Source organism: Trichosurus vulpecula, chromosome 4 (assembly GCF_011100635.1).
Source record: "Trichosurus vulpecula isolate mTriVul1 chromosome 4, mTriVul1.pri, whole genome shotgun sequence".
NCBI classification, from domain to species: Eukaryota; Metazoa; Chordata; class Mammalia; order Diprotodontia; family Phalangeridae; genus Trichosurus; species Trichosurus vulpecula.
Window position 1 is genome coordinate 127,640,253 of NC_050576.1, and position 21,981 is coordinate 127,662,233.

The 21,981-nt window shown below is 41.3% G+C and overlaps 1 pseudogene; it reads right to left on the reverse strand.

The window, feature by feature from the left end:
• Positions 1-4,123: 4,123 nt before the first annotated feature.
• On the reverse strand, positions 4,124-21,747 carry LOC118846833 (annotated as a pseudogene).
• Positions 21,748-21,981: the final 234 nt, after the last annotated feature.

Genomic DNA, 21,981 nt, shown 5'->3' on the forward strand with positions numbered 1-21,981 from the left:
TGAGATTTCCTAGAATTGTAGAATGTCAGAGCTGGAGGGGACATTAGTAATCAGCCACCCCATATTCATGCTGGGGAGGCACTGTGACACATGAGACTTGGAATCATGAAGAACTGAGCTTGAGTCCTGCCTGAGATACTTCCTTGCTGTGTGATCTTGGGCAAGTTATATTCTTCCTTCAGCCTCAGTTTCCTCATCTATTAATTAGGACGATAACAGCACCTATCTGATAGTGTGGTTGTAAGGATCAGATGAAATAAAACATGTATTTTACAAACTTTAAATCAACATTATATATTAATATTTTACAGATGAAGAAATTTAAGGCAAGAAAGGGGAAGTAGCTTACCTATCATGGACCTATCTAGAGTCCGGGTCTTCTGACTCTAAATTCACTACGCTTTCCACTACACACGACTTTTTTTTTCTTTTTTCATGTACAGGTTAAAATATGGGAAGGAAGGAAGGGAAGAATTATTTTGTGAAATTTCAAATTTATCTCAAACTTTCATAAAATAATAATGCATTATCTCAGGATGATAATTTTTGTAATGGATGGAAAAAGTGGAGAGACTGGTGCCAGGGAACCTAATTGAAGGCTATTGCAAGAGTCCATCTCAGTGGTAATGAGGCCGAACTAGAGTCATGGGAGTGGAGAAAAAGATACAAAAGATGTTGAGGAAGTAGAATTGACAGGACTTAGGAACTGATTGGATTGAGGGAGAGGATGAGTAAGAAATGACTGAATTTTTAAACCTAGATATCTGAAATAGTGGTGTCAAACTCAAATAGAAGTAGAAGTCATTCAACCTTACATAAGGATCCCTGCAACCACATACTGACTTAGAAAATCACATATTAACATTATCTATATTCAATTGTATTTTTGTTTATATGATTAAGTATCTCCCAATCATCTGTATTATTGTAGTAAAATCTCCACCCAGATTATTCTGTCTCTCCTGGTTCAGCTAAGATATTTTCTTGCACCTAAAGAGTTCATTTGCTCATGTGATTTCTTTGGTCTTCTAATCTATGTAACTTTCCTGATTTCTGTTTACTGCTTATTTTGATAAAGAAATTTACTAGCTGTTTGATGGGAGGCAGCTAAAGATGCTATCAGGAAGCTAAGTACCTTTAAGAGCAACCAGGGAAGCAGCTCTTATCTTGAGCCCCCCAAAATCATACTCCTTGTCTACAACTATTGAGATATAGTAGATAGAATACTTCTGGTCCAGTACCCCTTTGGGAGGAGGCAAGTGAAGGAGTCTGATACAGTCCTTATCCCATTCTCTGCAGAGGAGGAATTTGCAATCTTCTTCGGAGACAGTCAGCCAGATCCAAAATCATATCTGCCCATACCACATATAATCCATTCATACTTCTATTAGACTACTCCCAAACACATATATCCTGCACAGGCTTGAAGCATGGGGAGAATGAAGGAGGCTTCGATATGCAAAATGAAGAAAAAGAATCTAAAAAGGTAAAAGGGTGTCTTAATGTATCAGAACATCTGAGGGTGGAAGAATGAGATACAAGAGAAAAGAAGAACGACCACAGAACAGTTGGAGCTCAGAATATGGTATAAGGTTTTTCCCAATCAGGAGGAAGCTAAAACCTCTTAGGAGGAAGCAGCTGTTTGTCTTCCAAGGAATGATGATGCGAATCCACAGGTGCTCTCAGTAAGAGATCATGAAGGGTCAAAGAAAGATTGGCAATTGGAGACTCCCTGCTAAGGGGTACTTAAGCAGCTATTTGTCAACTTGATAACAAAAGAGTTTTGTTTTCTTCTTCAGGCATGTATCCAGGATGGGACAGAGAATCTCACAAGACTTGTAAAATTGGATGACTACTAACCATTGTTGGTAATTCAAATGAGCAAAAATTACATTACCAGAAAGAATCTGGAAACTGCTGAGCATTGCAAATATGAAATCTTGGGCAAGAAATGGAAGATCTGAGGGGTATAAGTGGTTTTAATCACTGCTTTTGGATTTTAGAAAAGAAGGAAGCTTTGGAGAGTTAAGAAAATGGTATCTAAGAATGGGAGCTGGATGTCTAGATGTTAGCTTAAAATATAGGCATGACAGTGGTGCTAATACATTTTCCTGAAGTCTTATAAATTTGCTAAAGAAGACTTCAAACTGAAAAGAAAGGGGAAGAAGAAAATTGCCTACTTATCTATGCCAACCTAAATAACATATAGAGTAGTTACAGGGTAAGAAGAAAAATAGAAGACACATCCAGAAATTTACAGAAAACAAAAATCAAGAAGCAGCCAATAATAAAACATATAGCTGATGTCCATACACAGATACATAGAGTATGAGTCACAAGAAAAAGGAACTAGAGATGAATTTGACTTCACTGTTATGACTGAGATCTGGGAGGTACCATGAGGAGCATGACTTATGTTTCTATAAAGATAGGCCTTATTCAAAAGGAAAAGAAGAGGTAAAAGGTGCCCAAAGGAGAGTGGTAGTGTATGTTAAAATATGGAGCAGCTAGGTGGTGCAGTGGATAGAGGGCCAGGACTGGAGTCAGAAAGACTCATCTTCTTGAGTTCAAATCTGGCCTCACCCTCACACTAGCTGTGTGACCCTGGGCAAGTCACTTAACTCTCTTTGCTTCAGTTTCCTCATGAGTAAAATGAGTTGGAGCTCCTTCTCCAATGGCAAACCACTTCAGTGTCTTTGCCAAGAAAGTCAAAAAGAGTTGGACATGACTGAAAAATGATTCAACAACATATTAAAATATATTCTACATTAACACATAAGTATATATACATATGTATAGGTATATGTACTTATATACATAAATGTATGTGAATATATGTATGTGTGTGTCAGGGCCTTGATTTACCTTAATTATAATTTTGTTCTTCAAGGATAGAGTGAAAAAGGAAAATTCCATTCTGTCCTTCAAAAGGTAGAGGAAAAAAGGAAAATTCCATTCTGTAAGTGATTCTCGCCAATAAGAAAAAACTTGCTTCTGGGATAGAAATGGAGAACCTTGGGAATATCTATTCCATATTAGGGTCTGGGATAGAGAAGAAGAGGAAGCTGGATATGGTGTGACATATATACTAGATTTCAGCAGAGATGACTTCAAAATGTTCAGAAAAAGAATAATAGGATGCTATGGCCTAAATTCTATAAAAGAAGTAAACCCAGAAAAGATGGAGAGCTGTCAAGAATAAATAGGTTTTCATTCTGCTTGCTCTGCTCCTAGCCTGACCTGACTAACTAGGCAGCTGGAGAAAAAGACAATGTTGTGGATTTTTAAACAGGCACTTGAAATCTTAGTTCTATGCTTATTCTCCTGGGTAAGACCAGAACCTTCGGCTCCCCAACCCAGGGATTACATCTTGTTTCATAATTTATTTATTAGGCATTTCTTGGCATAAGGTATCATTAACGTTGTTAAAACAAATCAAGAAAACACCCAAAGCTCCAGGAAAGCAAACTGGGCGGTCCAATTCTTGTCTTTTTATCCATGTATATCTTTTTTTTTTTTGAGGCAATGGCTGGCAAGTTTATTGGTTGGATAGGTGTTTCAGTGAACTCCAAGCTCAGTACAAGAAGCAGATGACAAAGAAAAGTCAAGGCAGCTCCCAAAGCCCCTTCCAAGCCCCAGCTTCTCCAGGGAGAGATTGTCTAACTAACCCTACTTCCAACCGTTCAGACCTTGGGGGCTGGAAGCAGGTACGTGGACCCTAAGAGGCAAGACTTGTCTAGGCTAAACCGAACGGGGAAGGACCTTTGGGAGCCTCCGGGCTGGGATCCTCTCCCCTTCCTGGCCTGTAAGCTGTGGGGGGAGGGGGGGGAGGGCCCTGCCTGCATCCAAGAGAAGCCTCCTGCTAAGGGGAAGTGGGGCTCTGCTCTGGCCAGGGCAGCCCACAAAGCCGCCATGCCCACCAACCAGCCCCATGCCAGGGACTCCCAGGACACCCTGCTTGCTCTGGGTCTGTGTGACTTGTGGGACCTTGTCTCCTGGGTTACGTTTTTATTAAATCGAGAGAAGTAAAAACCTCACCTGGGGGTAGGATACAGAAGGACCAACAAGTGAAGGAAGGAATGAGTGAGGGGACAATGGAGCCATTCTGGGGTAAGGTGGGGGCTCAGTTACCATCACTGGGGCCCCCCACCAGCCCTGGAGGGGCCAGGCCAGGGCCTGGGATAGGGGGAGGGAGGGGCTCCACCAGAATAGCCGAAAAGTTGGTGTCCCCAAAAGCCTCGTTCATGCGAGTCTCAAAGAAGCGTTGAAGGCCAGTGATCGACTGGACATCAGCTTCGTCCTCAGTGAGTTTGTTGAATTGCTTGAATATGCGGCCCACCACCTGGGCAAACTCCTGAGGGGAGCTGTATCGGGGTGACAGTTTATCCTGGAGGTGCGCGCGGATCAGAGTGAGGTCCAGGGTGCCTGGCTGCTCTGCAGAGGGCGTGGGGTCTGTGGCCAGTCGGCGCAGGGGACGGCACGGCTGGTGGCAGAGCAAGGCCAACAGCACACGCTCACACTTCTGCTGGTTAGTAGGTGAGAGCTTGGCAGGGCAGGTGTCCCCATTGGCGGTCAAGGCCACACTCTCGGGGCCAGGAAGAGGGACCTCATCTTTACAGTCCATCACCTCCTGGCACAGGGAGCAGCTCCACTCCTCCCCAGGCACCTCCTGCAGGGTTGGCAGGTGACACTCCAAATGGAAGCAGGATTCGCACTGGCTACACATTGCCAGGTCCCCTGGATTCTGGCAGACAAGGCAGATAGTGGCGGCTGTCATCCACGGCTCCAGGGCCACCAGTGGCCATGGTCGCAGCAGCAGCGGCCGCGTTAGGGCCTTCCAGCACTTCCAGGCCAGAGCTAGTGCCGCGGCTGGGAGAAGCCAGATGGGGGCCCTCAGGCCCTGAGGCCTCCAGGGGAGGCAGCAGCAGAGGTTTTGTCTCCAGCCCCTCCACCGCTGGGGGAGCTCCGATGACAGCCTCTGTCTCTTCCTCCTTGACCATGGCCATATGTGGCATAGGAGGCCCCCCTGGGGCCCCTGGCTGGCCCCACCTTTCAATGACAGTGAGGTTGTAGTCCTCGTCGGTAGTTCCCAGGAAGACTTTGAACACGGTGGGGGGTGGGGGGCCGGGGCGGGGCTGGCTGTCTGCTGTCAGATCCAGATCGAGGCGTTCCAAGCTCACCCTGGACATCTTCCGCATGAGTCCACTCACTTCCCCCTCGCCAGATCTGGACCTTTTCATTCCGGACACATTGGGCTCAGCACTGTAGGGGTCATCTGGGCCATAGCTCCCATAGCCCTCCTGCAGGTCCATGGCCTGATTCCCTCCTCCAGGCTTGCCAGGGGGCCGGGGAGGGGCCATGGAACGGGGACTACTCCTCTCTGAAACAATCTTGCCGAAGGCCTCGGCTCTTTTGGTCCAAGCGTTGAGGTCCCACTGGAACTTCATGTCCCCCTGGGCCTCCACGGAGTCCACAATCATCTTGAGGGCTCGGTGTAGATGGAAGTAAATCAGCTTCTTGGACAGCAGCGGGGCTGTATTGTTATCACTCTCCAGGGCCGAGGAAGCAAAGCGCAGGATGTGCTCCTGGTGCCTCTGGATCTTGGTCATGGTCCAGTGCTGGCGCTCCAGGCGCTCCTGCTGCCCCTGCGTCACCTTCTGGGTGTCGTTGACCAGCACACGGCCCCGCTTGTTCACCTCTTTCATGATTGGCAGGATGGCCATTTTCACATCCACCTGTACCCGCTTCTGCACATCTGTCACCTGGCGGATCGAGGTGCGCACTTCCTTGGTGTTCTTCTGCAGGGTGGCATGCTTGTCCCCCAAGCGCTTGACCAGGGAGGCCAGGAGCTTCTTCTGGTTTCTCACAGCATCCTCCAGGAACTGGTATTGATGGTCCTTGTGGTCATTGAGCTGGCAATCCCGGCAGGTAAGGGTATCACAGCTCTCGCAAAACAGGACCAGGGGCTCGTGTTTGTGGACTGCGCAGTAGATGGTACGCTCCCCGTCGTGGGACTTGGTGGGGCCGGTGGAACTGACGGTGTGGTCCTTGGTATCCGTGCATATCTTAAAGCTGGAAATCTACCACGTTTTCCAGAGGCAACCTTTGCCAAGGTCTTTTGTACTTTGAACTGTACCCCCAATACCATTTACCTGTTATGAGAACACTGAGAAAAATTATTGCTGAATTCCAAGGCATGGTAACTATTTTTTTTTATATTTGTTGGAAGTAAGAGTGGAGAAGCTGGGTTTGGGGTAACCGTGGGGTATTCTTGACCTCTACCCTGGCTCTCCTGAATCTGATTTCTAGCCATATGTCCTCCTTGTCCTAACAATTTTCTTGTTTGCCTTTTGGTCCACATTCTTATAGACTATTTAGAGGGCAAGGAAAGTGCCAGGTTAACTGATGCAAAAGTACAATTTAAAACTACTTTTATTAAGAACCTCTTGTGATCTTAATAGAGTAACAGAGAACTATGCTAGGTAATGGAAGAGAGAAAAAATTGAGATAAGAAGGGGTGCCTGGCCTCATGGAGCTTTCAATCTAGTATGAGCATAAGGTACCAATTTGGATTGCTTTAATATATAGTATTACATGGTTAACATATCAGAGAGTTACACAACAAAGTACTATGTGAGGTCTGAGGAAGAAAGTAGTTTCCCACTGTGAGAATCAGGGAAAATTATTGTTGCATTTGAGGTGGGCTTAAAAGTCATGAATAAGAATCTACAGTTATCCCTTCCACGTAGTGGGGGTTAGGGGCGCAGCACCCCCTCGATCTGGAAAATCCATGTAAAATTTTTTGACTCTTCATACCAGAAAAGGAGTCTGAACTTTTTCTTTTTCTTTCATGGGGTGTTTACAGTACCTTATTATAAAATTTGGGTTAAGTATTTGATCTTAGGTTCTATGTCATCTGCTGGCCTTTGTGTGTTGTCTGTGGCTTCCACAAAACTCCCAAAAAAACTCCCCTTTAATTTCTTATGTTGACCCACGATACACCAGAATCATGATGGAGAAAGTCACAACGTGAAAGAAATAACTGTAAAAGGCAAAGAATAAGGCAAGAGTGCATTCTAGTCATTGAGAATAAACCAAGCAAGGTATGGAGGCATGAGATCATGCTGCGTGTTCCAGGTAGGAGGTACTATCAAGTCAAAATGTCAAGAACCATTTAGTAAACACTGACTGTGCCAGATGCTGTGTTAAGCTTTGGGACTACAAATACAAGTAGGGAGAATGACAGTCTCTGCCCTCAAGCAACTTATATTTTAATGAAGGAAGATAACCATAGAAGAGTGCTAAAAGAAGGAAGGAGGGGGATGAGAGGCTAGATGAGAATGAGAAAACACCTTAGGAAGCACAGTAGAGAAAATCTGGGGAGTGGAGTGGTGGCAAAAACTACTTTGCAAATGCTGTTTTCTCTTGGTGCATGAGATTCTAGCTGAAAAGAACTCCCTCTTTCTCTGTGCACTGGAAGAATGTTTATTGTTTTTTGCTCTAGTTTGTTTACCTATATAGAGATAGATGGGCTTTTTCCAGTGATTCAAAAGCCTCTTGGGTAGTACAGTTTGTCTAGTCCATAGGTTCCTAAAGTGGTGATACCATTGGGGGGGCGGTGCTAGAATGACTGGAGGGTTTGATAGTAGCCTGAGGTGCAATTCGGGGGTGTTGAATTAACATAAGGGGATGGTGGAAGTATAAGGAAAGAAGAGAAGAAAATTTTGAAAAACTGGACATGTTTCATCTGTTGTGTAACAGAATTAAAGTCCTAGTGATTATATTATTTTCCAAATAAACACACAGAATGCAAGTTATAACCCATTAGTGGTCAAGTCCTCTCACAGGTCTTAATAAGCAAGTGTTGGCAGGCAAGCGTGTGGTGCATTGTTGGGAAGTCCAGCATGCATCAGGAATATGTACGTGTAATGACTTGTTTTCAATACGATACCATTTGGTTACATGATGCAATATCGTGTTATCAAAATTTCAATGCAGGAAAAATCCCCCAAATTTACAATAAATTATTAAATTTAGGGTGTGTCATTTTTAAAAAAATTATATTTTCTTGAAATGACAAATTTCAAAGAATTAAAGGGTTAAAGATAGTAGATTCCAGGGGGGTTCCGAGTAATATTTTTTTTCAAAGGTGGCAGTAGGCCAAATAAGTTTGGGAACCTCCGGTCTAGTCCATGCAAATATGGAAAACAATATAAAGCTTGTGGAATGTCTTGTATCCCACAACACTTAGCACAATGCCTGGCACATAATAGGAGCTTAATAAATGTTTATTGGTTTGGATACAAAGGTTATATAACTTGCCCAGGATCACACAGCTAGTGTCTGTATTTGAACTCAGGTCTTTCTGACTCCAGGCTCAGAATTCTATTCACTATCCCACATAGCTGCATCTGTATAGATAAATAAGAGGGGAACCAAAAAACTGTGGTATCTCCAAAGCCAAGAAAGGAGAGAATGTACTGAAAAAAAAAAGAATAATCATCATTGAAGATACACAACAGAGGGATAATTACCAGAGCAAGGAGCTAGAGAAGGTGGGAGGGAATGGGAGAACCACCTTTGAAATGACAGAACAAAAATAATTAACAGAGAGATGAGATAACATCTAGCTGCCCCAGCCAGAGGGGAAATGAAAATTCCAGTCCTATGGGGGTTCATGCCATTTGAGTCATTATAACACTCAAAGATTCCAAAGCATAGATCAGAGACTGAGATAACAAATAACATCTTGCTTCCCTACTAGTTACTGCTCTAAACTCTTGGGGAATTGGGAAACTGGGAGATCCTCTTTTAACATGTCATATGTGGACATCACATACAATGTTACACGCTTTCATTTTGGTTAGTTTAATTTCTCCCGCACCCCTTTCTTATTGTTATAAGGGATGGCTTTCTAGGAAGGAGAAGGGAGAGAGACATTGGAAAAACAAAAGCTATAAATAAATTTTTAAAAGAAAAAAAGGTCATAGATTGATACTGTTGTAGATGAAAGGGAAAGTTAGGGTTCCATTTTTATTATGATACCTTTAGTTCCATGAACCTAAGTACTCTTTTAGTTTGTCCATTCAACTAGTTCCACATCAATCTAGTTATATTATCATCTAGTCCACATCTCTCCATCTTTTCTACAAAAAACCACATGAAATTTATCAAACGCTTCGCTAAAGTCAACTAAACTTCATCTACAACATTCCCTGAGTCTGCCAAATAACAGTGGGGAAAAAAGGAAATAGGGTTGATTTGCCATTATCTGTTCTAGGTGAAACCATGCTGTGTCTTTTGACGATATCTTGTCAGGATGTTTATTACCTCTTTAATCAACTGTTCTAGAATTTTCCCAGGAACCAAAATCAAGCTCACTGGCCTATAGTTTGCAGACTGTTCCCCTCATTTGAAAACTGGGACATTTGCCCCATTATAGTCGTATTGCTCCTCTCCCATTCTTCATCATCTTCTGGAGAAATATCACTGATTATAGCTCAGCAATCATTCCTATGCATTCATCAAGGACTACCCTGAGGATGGAGCTCATTTGGGCCAGGTGATTTAAATTCCTTGATGACAGCTCGGCTCCCTTCTGCTATCTCCTGCTATCTCCTCGGGTACCAACTCCCTAGTGCAAATGTCATTCTCCTTGGAGAAAACAGAAACAAAATAAGAAATGAGCAGCTCCACTGTCTCTTGTCAGTTATCATTCTCTGATCCACCCCAGACAAAGTCCTATCCCTTTTTTCATCCCCCTCTTCCCAAAATGACAGAACAAAGCCTTTTTGTTATCTTTACCACTCATAACCAGTCTTAGCTCATTCAGAGCTTTAGCACTCCTGACATTATTTTTACCTGCCAGTGTCATGCTCTTTATAATCACCCCCTTTATTCATCCTTATTTCCATTGTCTGTACATTTTTTAAAAATCTAATTTAGTTTGTGAATTCCCTGTGCGTTCATGACAGTCTCTTCAGACAATTCTCATTTCCCTCATTCATCAGAATTGTTTGCCTTGGTGTCTTCAGAATTTCATTCTTTTGAGTTTCCCATTTTCCTTGGAGTATTCTTCTGCTTTCTCATGACCTTGACTCTTCAGCCAACCTTTTGTTCCTACTCAAATTCATTTTCAACTAAGACAGACTGGATCTTGGGAGTAAGTTGGATCATTGGAAACCTAGAGGATAGACATTATCAATAACAGAAGGCTTTGAGTTCCATAAAAGCATAGAAATCAAAAGAGAAAGACCTAATTTTTGCCTGTAGGCATTCTGCTTGGCTTATGTTGGTTGGGTATAGTAGCTGTAATTAAAAGATCTATTGACTTTATTGGGGAGAGGTTCTAGACACTATTCCCAAGCTGAATGAAGATGATATGGCTTGGCTGACCCTGAAAAGATAAGCTAGGATTATAGAAATAACAGAAGATCAGGAGACTAGTAAAGCAAAGTGCTAAATAAAATTACGTGGAGAGAATAGTAGAGGTCTCCCGGCAAACCAGCAAGAACCTCAGAACAATGTGCCCAGTCGAGAATCTATGCCCTGTGAGGACCAAGCCTAGGGAGAGCTGTGTGGTGACATCACCAGAAAATACCCAAGGAATACTGCTGCATCACATACCCCAATGCAAGCATTCCCCACATGTGGAGCTCTCATCTGTGATCACAATGCATGCTTACTATCCCCACCGAAATTGTTTATGGAAGAATGTATTACTGCAAATGTTTTTATCATCTGCTATTTCATTAAATGTCTTTGCCTGGAAATAATTGTGTCCTTTGGCTGACAAGAGAAAATGTTGGGGCTCTATTTGGATTGAATGGATTTGGACACACAGATTACCTTGAACCTCAGGATATCCTGGGTGCAATATCATTATAAGGTGTCAAAAAATATCTAGAAGGACATAGTTACTGGACAGTATCACTGATGTATTGGCATTTTTTAAAACTTTGAAAAAGAATTTGATTCAGAATATCATTGGTCATTTTTTTTTACCATTCAGTCACTTCCAGTCATGTCTGACTCATTGTGACTCCATTTGGGGATTTCTTGGCAGAGATACTGGAGTAGTTTACCATTTCCTTCTCCAGCTCACTTGACAGATGAGGAAACTGAGACAAACAGGGCTAAGTGACTTGCCCAGAGTCACATGGCTAGTAAGTGTCTGAGGCCAGATTTGAATTCATAAAGACGAGTTCTTCTAGTATTCTAGCCACTGTACCACTTAGCTGCCTGAAAAAATACTTAATAAATGCCATAAGAGTTTGAGGTTCACAGTGTCAGTGAACTATCCTCTTAGGCTGAGTGGGCATGCCCACATTTGCCTCTGCAGTTTGCTTTTATAGGGAATTATCAGTACCCTGGTTACTACCATCTCTTTGGCTAGGGAAGTCCATTCTTAGACTCTCTTCTCTCAGGCTATAAGCACAAACACCAGAATTCTATATGTCTCTGCCTTGGAGAGAGAAATGGCAAACCATTCCAGTATCTTTGCCAGGAAAACCCCAAATGGGGTCATGAACAGTCAGACGTGACTGAAAGCAGCTGAACAACAATTGCTCCGAGGCTGTCATTTCTAGTTCCCAAAGGGGGGAGGGGGAAGCTAAGTTTGGGTACAGACTTTTCTCCCTTGTGCTCCAGACTGGTTCTGCTGCTCAATTTCTATCTTCTAAACAGTAGAAGGTGAAAAAGTGCAAAAGATGCTGAAGTGGTCTGTTTGCTGTCTTCTCTAGACCTTAGAGATGGATGAGTCCTCTGATAAGAACCTGTCCTCTGGAGTTCCAGCCACTCAATCATCTTGCAGACTGGCCCAGTGGCTAGGAACCAGTTAGGAGTTCTGTATCCTCTTAGCAAGATGTATCAGTGTATATGCACTAACTCTTCACGGTTGGTAGAGGATGCCTCTCAGATGTCTCCGAACAAAAAATTTTCTTCAAATTAATTGGGAAATTCATCAGATTGATCAGGAACTTCTCTGATCAAGGACTTAACATATGACAATACTTTTTGAGTCTGTAAGTATTTACAGAGTGTAGAGGACACCTCTAGGGAGTTTATAAACGAAGCAGAAGACAATAAAATCTTTTGGTAACAAGAACACTACTGTACACAACCCAGACATATATACCTGAGGCAATTTTTTTCTCCCTTCAGAGAGTTAGAGAAGGCATTGAAGAAAAGGCAACCTGTAACCCTGAAAGCAGTCACTAGGATATTTATATAGAAAACTTCCCTCTTTGTGGAAGAAAGAAAACGTTCTGAAGGGAAGGTTTCAATCTAATTTTTCCACCTATTGATACTTCTTTCCCAAGGTGTAAAATTGTTGTTATTTGAATAAATAGGTATAAGTTCACTCTGTGATTTCAGTATAATGCTGAACTTTGGTTATTGAGATTAGAGCTGTTTCTCCATATTTATATTACCAAATGATGGAGAAAAGGGTAGTCCAGGAAGTGAATTCCCATTGAGAAGAAAAAAAATGACCATTTTTCCATCTTCCTTGGAATTCACTATTGCTATTACCAGAAGCAGGCTAGCATAGTAGATAGCGTTTTGGACCTGGGCTAAGGAAGAACTAGGTTTGAATCCTGCCTCTGACACCTACTAGCTGTATGGTATGAACAACTTAACCTCTCAGCCTCTCTCTCTAACACAAACGTCAGTTTCCTGATCTCTAAAATGGGAATAACAATTCCTATAATATCTAGCTCTCAGGGTTGTTGTGAGGGTCAATATACATGTAAAATGCTTTGCAGATCTTAAAGAACTACATAAATTTCAACTATAATCATCAATATATAATAATGAATCACAATGTGATTTGTTTGGTTTATTAATAATGATGATAATCACGTTTACTTACATGTATATAATTGTATCCATTTAAGGTTTGCAAATCGCTTTACTTGCAGTATTTCATTTGTTTCTCGCAGCAATCCTTTGTGGGAGTCAGTCAGTCAAGTATTTATTAAGCATGTACTGTGTGCCAGGAGTTAATGCAAGTATTATTATCCCTATTTTACAAGTGAAGAAATAATAACAACACATCTATATAATGTTTTGAGGCTTTGGGAGATCAGACAGCTGGTAAATGGAGGACCCAGGACTCCCTAGTCAAACAGATAATAAATAAGAAGGTAGAGGTCCTTCTCTGAGCCATTCTGGGTCTATGAGAATATCTGAAGAGGCAGCAAAAAGGGATAAAAAAGCTCCCCCCCTCCACCACACATACCATGAATTAAGATTCATAAACTTCCAAAAATACTTCTATACTTCAATGAATTAGTGATCTCATCCATGTCATGTGGATAACCACTTCACCTGTACAGACTGAAACCCATCCAAGCCATATTAAAAACCTTATAAAAGCAAACCAAAAACCTCAAACCAAAAACACCAAACACATTTTCGGCATTCTAATGTCTAAGGCAGATTTTCTGACGTCCACAACAAAGAATGTTCTTAGTCATAAACTGAGAATGATGAAAATCAAGCCATGTTACAATACGCATGTCAATAGGTGTGTGAAATGCTCACCAATGTTAAAGGAAGTTCTGGAAAGACAAATGAGAATTACAATGGAAGTTAATACTTACAAATCCTCTTCTGAGCCTCTTCCCCCACTCTCCAAAATGTTAGTTCATTAATTTTTCAGGGGGTTGAGGAAAGGGTCTTCATTAGACATATGCCATTTTCATTGACTTTAGTTGACAGAGGTCTGGTGGGAAAATCTGATTAGTGTACTAGATGGTATATATAGTCAGGGAATCATATACGTTCAGTTTGGAATTCCACGGAGGAGAACAATTGTATCCTCAGGGGGCAAGGTCAAAGTTAAGAACACTTCACTGTGACATAGGTTTTTGGTTTTGGCTCATTCTGACTCCAGGAGAGGGGTTTTTGAATAATTCAGAGTACAGTATCTGAGCCAGCCACCAGGTGGCGTTTATGGACCAACAACCCTTCAATAGGCTGTTCTAGCCCCATTGGCCACTAGAGAGAACTCAAAGACTGAACAAGGCATGGCTTTCACACCAGTCACTTTTCATTTTTGTTCTGCTGAGGGCAGCTTTACCTTCTTGAGCAAGCTATTTCTTCCTGGGTCCTAGTCTAGAAATGGAAATATTAATATTTAAGATAGTAGCCTCCACCAATGGGGAGAACTTACTCTCTGTTTGCATACTGATGCATCACAACAGTTTTGATGGACTTGAGATTAAACTGAATTAAAACAAATGAACTTCTCTACTGGCATAGAGATGGACATTGCTAGCTATCTTTTCCTCTCCTTCCTTTTCCCTTTCTTTCCAGGACTTGTGTGAAGAGGGGGAATGTTTCTTGGCAAGTCCAAGGCTTACGGAGAATAAAGATAGGACAAGGGATTTCTGCCGTTCCTCAGCAGCAAAGGAATAGAGTTCATTTAAATGAATCTGAGGAGTGTAGCAATGTATATATCCTTTCTTTACAAATGATTATGTGCAAAGCGCCAGATTCCTTTTTATTAGAGAGAAACCTATCAACTTTTCCAGTGACATAAATTACAGAACCATTAGACATAATTCCCATAATCTAAATGGTCCCTTCCCAACAAATGAATTACAGAACAAATCGTTTCACTGTATAATGCCATTAAATTGTCAACAAAGTAGGAATATTGAACGATATGGAGAATATGATAGAAAACCTCAAAAAATCTATAAAATTAATCAACAGTAAGCTTACTGCAAAGGGAAATATGTTTGCACATAATACAGAACAGTTGGAAACATAGGTTAAATATTTAAGGATATATTTAAAAATTTTGAAAGTATGTAGACTAAAGCGATAGACTTGAAACACAAATCCCAATGCAACAATCTCAGAATGACTACTGTCTCAGAATATTTTAAAAAATAAAATCTTATGACTCTCGTTGTTTTTCAGTTGTGTCCAACTCTTTGTGACCCTATTTGGGGTTTTCTTGGCAAAGATACTCGAGTGGTTTGCCATTTCCTTCTCCAGCTCATTTTACAGATGAGGAAACCGAGCTTAACATGACATACCCAGAGTCACACAGCTAGTAAGTGTCTGAGGTCAGATTTGAACTAAGGAAGATAAGTCTTCCTGACTTCAGGCCTGGCACTCTATCCACTGTGCCACCTAGCTATTCATATGAACATTACATTCCTAGAAATTGTCAAAGAAGACCTCCAGAGTTAGAAAAAAAAATAGTGAAAAATACAGACAAGGCCACAGGAACTCAACAACAACAAACCAAACAAACCAGGAATTGGCATGACTAGATATATTATGGATATATACACAGATATAGATAAATAGAAACAGTATAGATATATAGTCACAACATAATATGACTAATTTTAAACTGGAAAAAGATTCAACTTGCCAGAAAGAATATAGAATTCGTTCACTAATGAACAATAATCCAGATCACCATGGATTTCTCCTGCAGAAGAAGAGACTATCAGAACAATTAGAATAGAACATATAATTAAGTAGTAAAGTCAGTATGTTTTCTGAAGGGAAGAAGGAGGTATATGAGGAGCACTATGACTTTACAGAGAAACACATACATTTTTAAGAAACTCTACAAATAATAAGCCTCCCATCCAAAAAGACAAGAATACAAAACAACTCACAGCTCTCTGATCAACAGAAACTAATTGCTAACAAAATGAGGGAAGCTTCAGAACATTGTATTGACTAACTTATTAAATATTTCAAATGGATATTTCAAAGAAACTGGATGAAAGGAACAAAAAGGGAGGGTGGCAGAATAATCTCAAAGTAAAACTGATATTTAATAAAGAGGAAATATAACTTAAAGAAACTTACAAAGTAGTTAATGAGATAGAAGAACTTTGTTTAGAGATTTTTAAAGTTTGGATTAATAACAGAAATAATATGGATAACAAAGGTTTTTCCTTTCTGACAGAATAACTGACCAGCCAAAAATTAGAACTCTAAATGTAAATAGTCTAAGCTCTTTATTAAAATGAAAAGAATCACATAATGGAAAAAATAAACAAACCCAGAATCCAGTTCCCGCATTTTACAGCTGAAGAAACTTAAGCCCAATTAGGTTAAGTGACATTCCCAAAGTCATGCAGGTAAATATTTCATCTGTCTATATACCTTCATGTCCTATATCAAATCTTTTCTGGTCCCATTTCAAATTAGTTTTTAACTTGTTTCTGTGCATGTTGAATTCCCTTGTGCCCCGTCCCCCCCGCCCCCAAGAAGAATGTACATTCCTTGAGATCAGGACCTTTGTCTTCTTATCCCTAGTACCTAAAATGGTACCTTGTGTGTAATAGGTACTTGATAAAGGTTTGATGAATTGAATTGCCAAGGGGAAAGCAGATTATTGTGACCTCTAGCTCAAGAGGAGAGAGGAATAAGGGAGAAAAGAGTATTGCATATAAAAAGATATTGCTACATTTATTCACAGGGTAGGGAACTGCCTTTACAGAGAAAGGGAGAGGCCATTATGGTCCCGCCCCCCGTGCCACAAGTAGTAAAATTTCCTTCTTTTTAACCTTATCCAGGGAAATTTTGTACCTCTTCATCATAATTATTACAAAAATGTTTCCTCTTATCTTCCTTATGTTACTTTCATGTCCCACCCCATTTTCTTCTCTCTTAAGTTTAAAGCCCTTCACAACCTTTCCTCTGCCTTATCTTTTCACTTTCTTTATGCTTTACCCCCTCTTTCCTTTCTCCTGGCTTTGTTCCTAACTCTCCAGACTTCACCATGTCCTTTTAGTCTTCTCATCCTGGAGAACCTCTCTGCCCATGCAACACCCCCACCTCCAATTGCTCTGATGGTTGAATTCTTCCTGCATCCTTCATTGTGAACAAATGTCTCTCTAGGCCAGTCTTTCACTCTCTGGACTTCCCCCCTTCCTTCCTCTTTTCAGCTCCCTTTTGTGTGGTGCTTTTCTCTCTGCTTGTTGACTGACTTACCAACTGACTCCAGCAATACCTGACTTCTTGCTGTTCATCAGTCTCCTGGCACTGTCTTTTCAACCACTGTCTCTCATGCCTGGAATAAATTTTCCCTATAGCTCCCTTTCCCTTTTTAAATGTTGTTTTATTTTTTTCAATTAACAAAAACCTATTTTTTCTTCCTTCCTTCTCCCCTCATTGAAAACAAATAAACAAAACTCCTGTAATAAATACATATTGTTAAACAAATTAGATTCCTGTATTGGCCATATCCAAAAAGTAAATGCCTCAATCCGGGTTCTCTACTATCACTTCTCTATCAGGAGATAGGATATTTAAACCTAAGTAAAGTCTTTGACAAAATCTCTCACGTTCTTGTGGACAAAGATGTCGTAATGTAGGCAATATGATGATACAGTTATGTGGGTTTCAAGCACGATTGAAAAATTGAACTAAAAACCATAACAAGTATTTATTCAACATTAGATGGATGGAGGTCTTTAGTGGAATGCCCCTGGGGTCTTTTTTTGGCACTATGTTGTTTAACATTTTTATAACTATGAACATTTATAACTGTGAGAAGACTTGTATGAATTGACACAGACTGAAATGAGCAGAACCGGGAGAATGACTCATACAAAGACAACAACACATCAGGCAAATTACCTTGAAAGACCTCAGACAGGCAGGTAGAGAAATGGATAGATCTCTGGTCCTGGAGTCAGAAAGTTTTGAGTCTACTCAGACACTTAATAGCTCTGTGACCCTGGATAAGTTATTTAACAACTCTCAGCCTCAATTTCCGCATCTGTAAAATAGGGATAATAATAGTAGTCTACCTCTCAGAGTTGTTGTGAGGACTAAACAATATTGATAAAGCCCTTTGTAAACCTTGAGCTGCTCCTAGCTCTCATCATTATCAATCATCATTATCCGATCAATGAAAAGGCTGACTGAAAATCCAGAGGATTCTATTTAGAACATGCTCCTGACCACCTGACAGAGAGATGACAGGCTACATGTTTTTTTTAGATCTGGCTAGTTTGGGAATTTGGTTTGTTTGACTAAGCACGTTTGTTAGGAAAGTTTTCTTTTTCTGTTTCCTTTTTCAAAGGGGTGGGATGGGAAGGGAAGGTAGATTTTTGTAAATTGGAAGAAATAAAATTCAAAACAAAACAAAAAAGTTGCCGATCTTTTAATCAACAATTTGGCTGAAGCCATAATATACAGGTCAAATTTTCAAATGACACAAAGCTAGAAGAGATAGCTAAAATGCTGAATGACAGACTTTAGAGAAAGGCAGCAAAACTGCTCCATATAACACCCAGAAAGACAGACCTAATGCTCTCCTTTCATGTGCTCTACCTACCTTTTCTTTTTTAGCAGGGGGGTAGGGTGGTGGTGGAGGAGTGGAAGGGTAGGAGAGTTGGTGGGGGGGAGGGCAGCTAGGTAGCACAGTGGACAGACTGTAGGGCTTGGAATCTGGAAGGCTCATATTACCCCTGAGTTCAAATCTGATCTCAGACACTTTATTAGCTGTGTGACCCTGGGCAAGTCTCTTAACCCCATTTGCCTCAGTTTCCACATCTGTATAATAAGCTGGAGAAGGAAATGGCAAACCACTGCAGCATCTCTGCCAAGAAAATCCCAAATGGGGTCATGAAAAGTCTCCATGACTGAACAACTTGCCCCTTTTTAAGATATGGAGAGAGAGAAGGTCAAAGAACTACTCTTGGATTCTGAAAGTCAGAATGCAGAAGTACTTCTCCTTCCTCTCCAACTTCTCACCCTGAAAATATATTTGATGTATTTAACCAGGATGGAAATTCACTGAGGGATCTGGAAATTGCAGAGGGAAATAGGGCTTTTGCTGCTAATTCTCTACACCATCTTTCTTGATGTAATTAAATTTATGTGTTGGAGAGCCAGATTTCAGTAACAACACTGAAATAGCTGTAAAAAGCTGTTCCAAATCAGATTTTTTTTACCTTGAAGTAAGTTCTACTCCCACTCTTGAATACCTTTCTCACTAGATCAAGGGGTATCTTATGGTATTTGGGCTATTTTTTTTAATATGGCTTAGTTAATTTGGTCAGGAAGTGATCAGGAAGAGCATTTTTGCTCTGAGACTTTAAAAACCAACTAGAAGGAGGCATGATGCGAATATTTCTGAGTCCTAGGAGACTCTGCAGTTGGCTCTTCTACTTTTCTTTGTAGCTGGATTTGAGTCCACCTCTCAGGCTAGATTGGTTTGGTACTTGGCTAGAAAATCAGAACTTTTCTCCAATCTTAACATAAATGGCTGGGGAGGCAGAGCTGCATGGGGGAAAGCTCACTGGATGTGGAATTAGAGTTTTGTTTGGTTGGTTCAGTCATGTCCAACTCTTCATGACCCCATTTGGGGTTTTCTTGGCAAAGATACTGGAGTGATTTGCCATTTCCTTCTCCAGCTCACTGTACAGATGAGGAAACTGAAGCAAACAAGGTTAAGTGACTTGACCAGGGTCACACAGCTAGTGTCTGGGGGCAGATTTGAACTCAAGAAAATGAGTCTTTCTGACTCTCCAAATCCCACCTTTGCTGCTTACCACCTGTGTGTGTACTTGAAGTCACTGAACCTTTCTGAGCCTGTTTCCTTATTAGAAAAATGGGGAGTTGCACTTAGATGGCTTCTAAGATCCTTTCCACTTTTAAATCTGTGCTTTGAAGATACTAATATGACCTAGATCTATTAAAATGAAATTGGATTGTCATAAATATAAAATTCTGTAGTCTGGTTTAAATAATTTACTTTTGTAACCTCAGTCGCAAAGCCTGTTGGTGTGGGATTCTTTCCTCATTGATAGAGATGAAAGCCCTATCCTGCACAAAGGGTGGGGCAGAGTTGATGAGAGTTTCATTCTCTTCCATCTTCTTTGAGTCTTGTTCAAGTTCTCTTCAAGCCCTGAGTAGCTTTGAGCTTCCAACTTCAAGAGGGAAGATAGAGAATGCCATCCCCACCTCAGTTGCTGAAGAAAAAGGTTCTGAGAAGATAAAAGAGCTGGCAGTCTCCATCATGTCCTTATTCCCAACTTGCTACACTAGAGTCTATGAGTTGAGCTGAGTTCCCCCTCTTCAAGAGGAGAGCTCCTTCACTCTGTATTGTTTAGTGTATATGTATGTATGTATACGTTCTTGGATTTCTGTTTTGCTGTCACTCTTGGCTAAGTCTATGTGTGTGCACTGTGGAACAGGTTTGAGTATAGAGCTTGGGGTCCTGCTTCCCCCCAGTAATAGCAATCAGAAGTTAGCTTGAATCTCATCATATCCCTTAGACTTTATTTAAGGGAACAGATAGATAAAATTTTAGCCCACTACTACTCTCTCTCTCTGAGGAGAGGAGGGACCTCTGGTCCCTACCTACCTTCTGTTTCTCCTCCAAGCAAGGATTAAAGTCTCCTTTACAGAATGGTAGAGGGAAAAGAAGCCAGAGATATTTACTCTGCTTCTGTTTGAGCAACACAAGACTTCCTGTGCTACATGCAGGGGACAGCCCTTACTACAAATGGGGACAGGGGAAGCTCCTATACTTTGTAAGTATAAGTGCGACCTGGGATGGCCTTTTCAGCATGCCTCCTAGCTAGTTTGTCTTGCTTTGGAGAGAGGGGGAGAGAAAGAGAGAGAGAGAGAGAGAGAGAGAGAGAGAGAGAGAGAGACAGACAGAGAGAGAGACAGAGACAGAGAGAGAGACAGAGAGAGAGAGAGACAGAGAGAGAGAGAGAGAGAGACCTGTTGGATCTCTTTTCTACCTCTTCTCATCTGACTCTTTTATTTGATCCCTGCTATGAACTTCACGAACTGAACTGGTGAGAAGGAAAGGACCCCTGGCTCCTGATCTCCTTCTTTTACTCTGGCTCAGAGAAATGGGCCCAGGGGTGTTTGTTTCTGTTTTGTATTCTTTTTCTTGAGATTCAGGTGCCTGAGGTGATCCCCACTCCTGGACTAGGAGTTTAAGGTACGGAGATCTTGGAACTGGGTTTGCAAGAGTGGGGACCCAGCCAGTCAGGCCAGCATGGAAGCCCTGAGAAGCCAGATTGCCTGGGACTTGAGCCTCAATGGGGCTTTGGATATTGAACTGGGACTGGGCTCTACAGAAACTGAGGTAAACTGTGAACCTAATCCTCTTCACCTCTCCTGTGACTGAGGTGGTGAAAGGAGAAAAGAGATCATGCTTCCCATGTGTTGTTGGGGGAATACATTTATATGTTTATGATTAAACCTTTTGAAGTTCCTATGTTTAAAAAAAAGTACAAAATGAGAGAATAGCTAGGTAACAATTCATCTAAAAAGGCTGGGTACTGGTGGTGGTGGTTTGAAGTATAAAAGTATAAATCAACAAAGGGACATAGTAGCAAAAAAAAAAATTAATGTCACCTTCGGCTGCATCCCACTGTACTCTGCCTTTGTCTGGCCAGATTTGAAATACTGTGTTCAGCTCATAGTAATAATAGCTGACGTTTATGACCCTGCGTGTTCCCCCAAGGCTCCATCCCAGGTCTTCTGTAACACTGTCTCAGGAAGCTCATCAACTCCCTTGGATCTGATTACTATTTCTTTGCACATGATTCCCAGATTTTCAAATCCAGCCCTAATCTCATACCTGAACTCCAATCATGAACCAATAAATGCCAATGGACATCGCCTGGATATCTATAAGGTATCTCAGACTCAAAAGGCCCAAACAACTTACAGTCTTCTTTCTTATACCTGTTCCTCCTCTAAACTTCTCCATTTCTGCTGAGTCATCATCATCGTACCTCAGACTTCTCTTCTACTCTTCACTTTCACTTACCCTGACACCCATATCCAATCAGTGGCCAAGTCTCCACTTCCTCGATGTCTCTGACATCCATCCCCTTTTTACTTTCTACCCTCTTCTCCACTCTGGCACCAAGCCCTTAACCTCTACTCCCACCCACAGCTCCTTGGAGGAAGGGACTAAATTTCATTTTGGTTTTTTATTGCTAACATCTAGCACAATGCTTT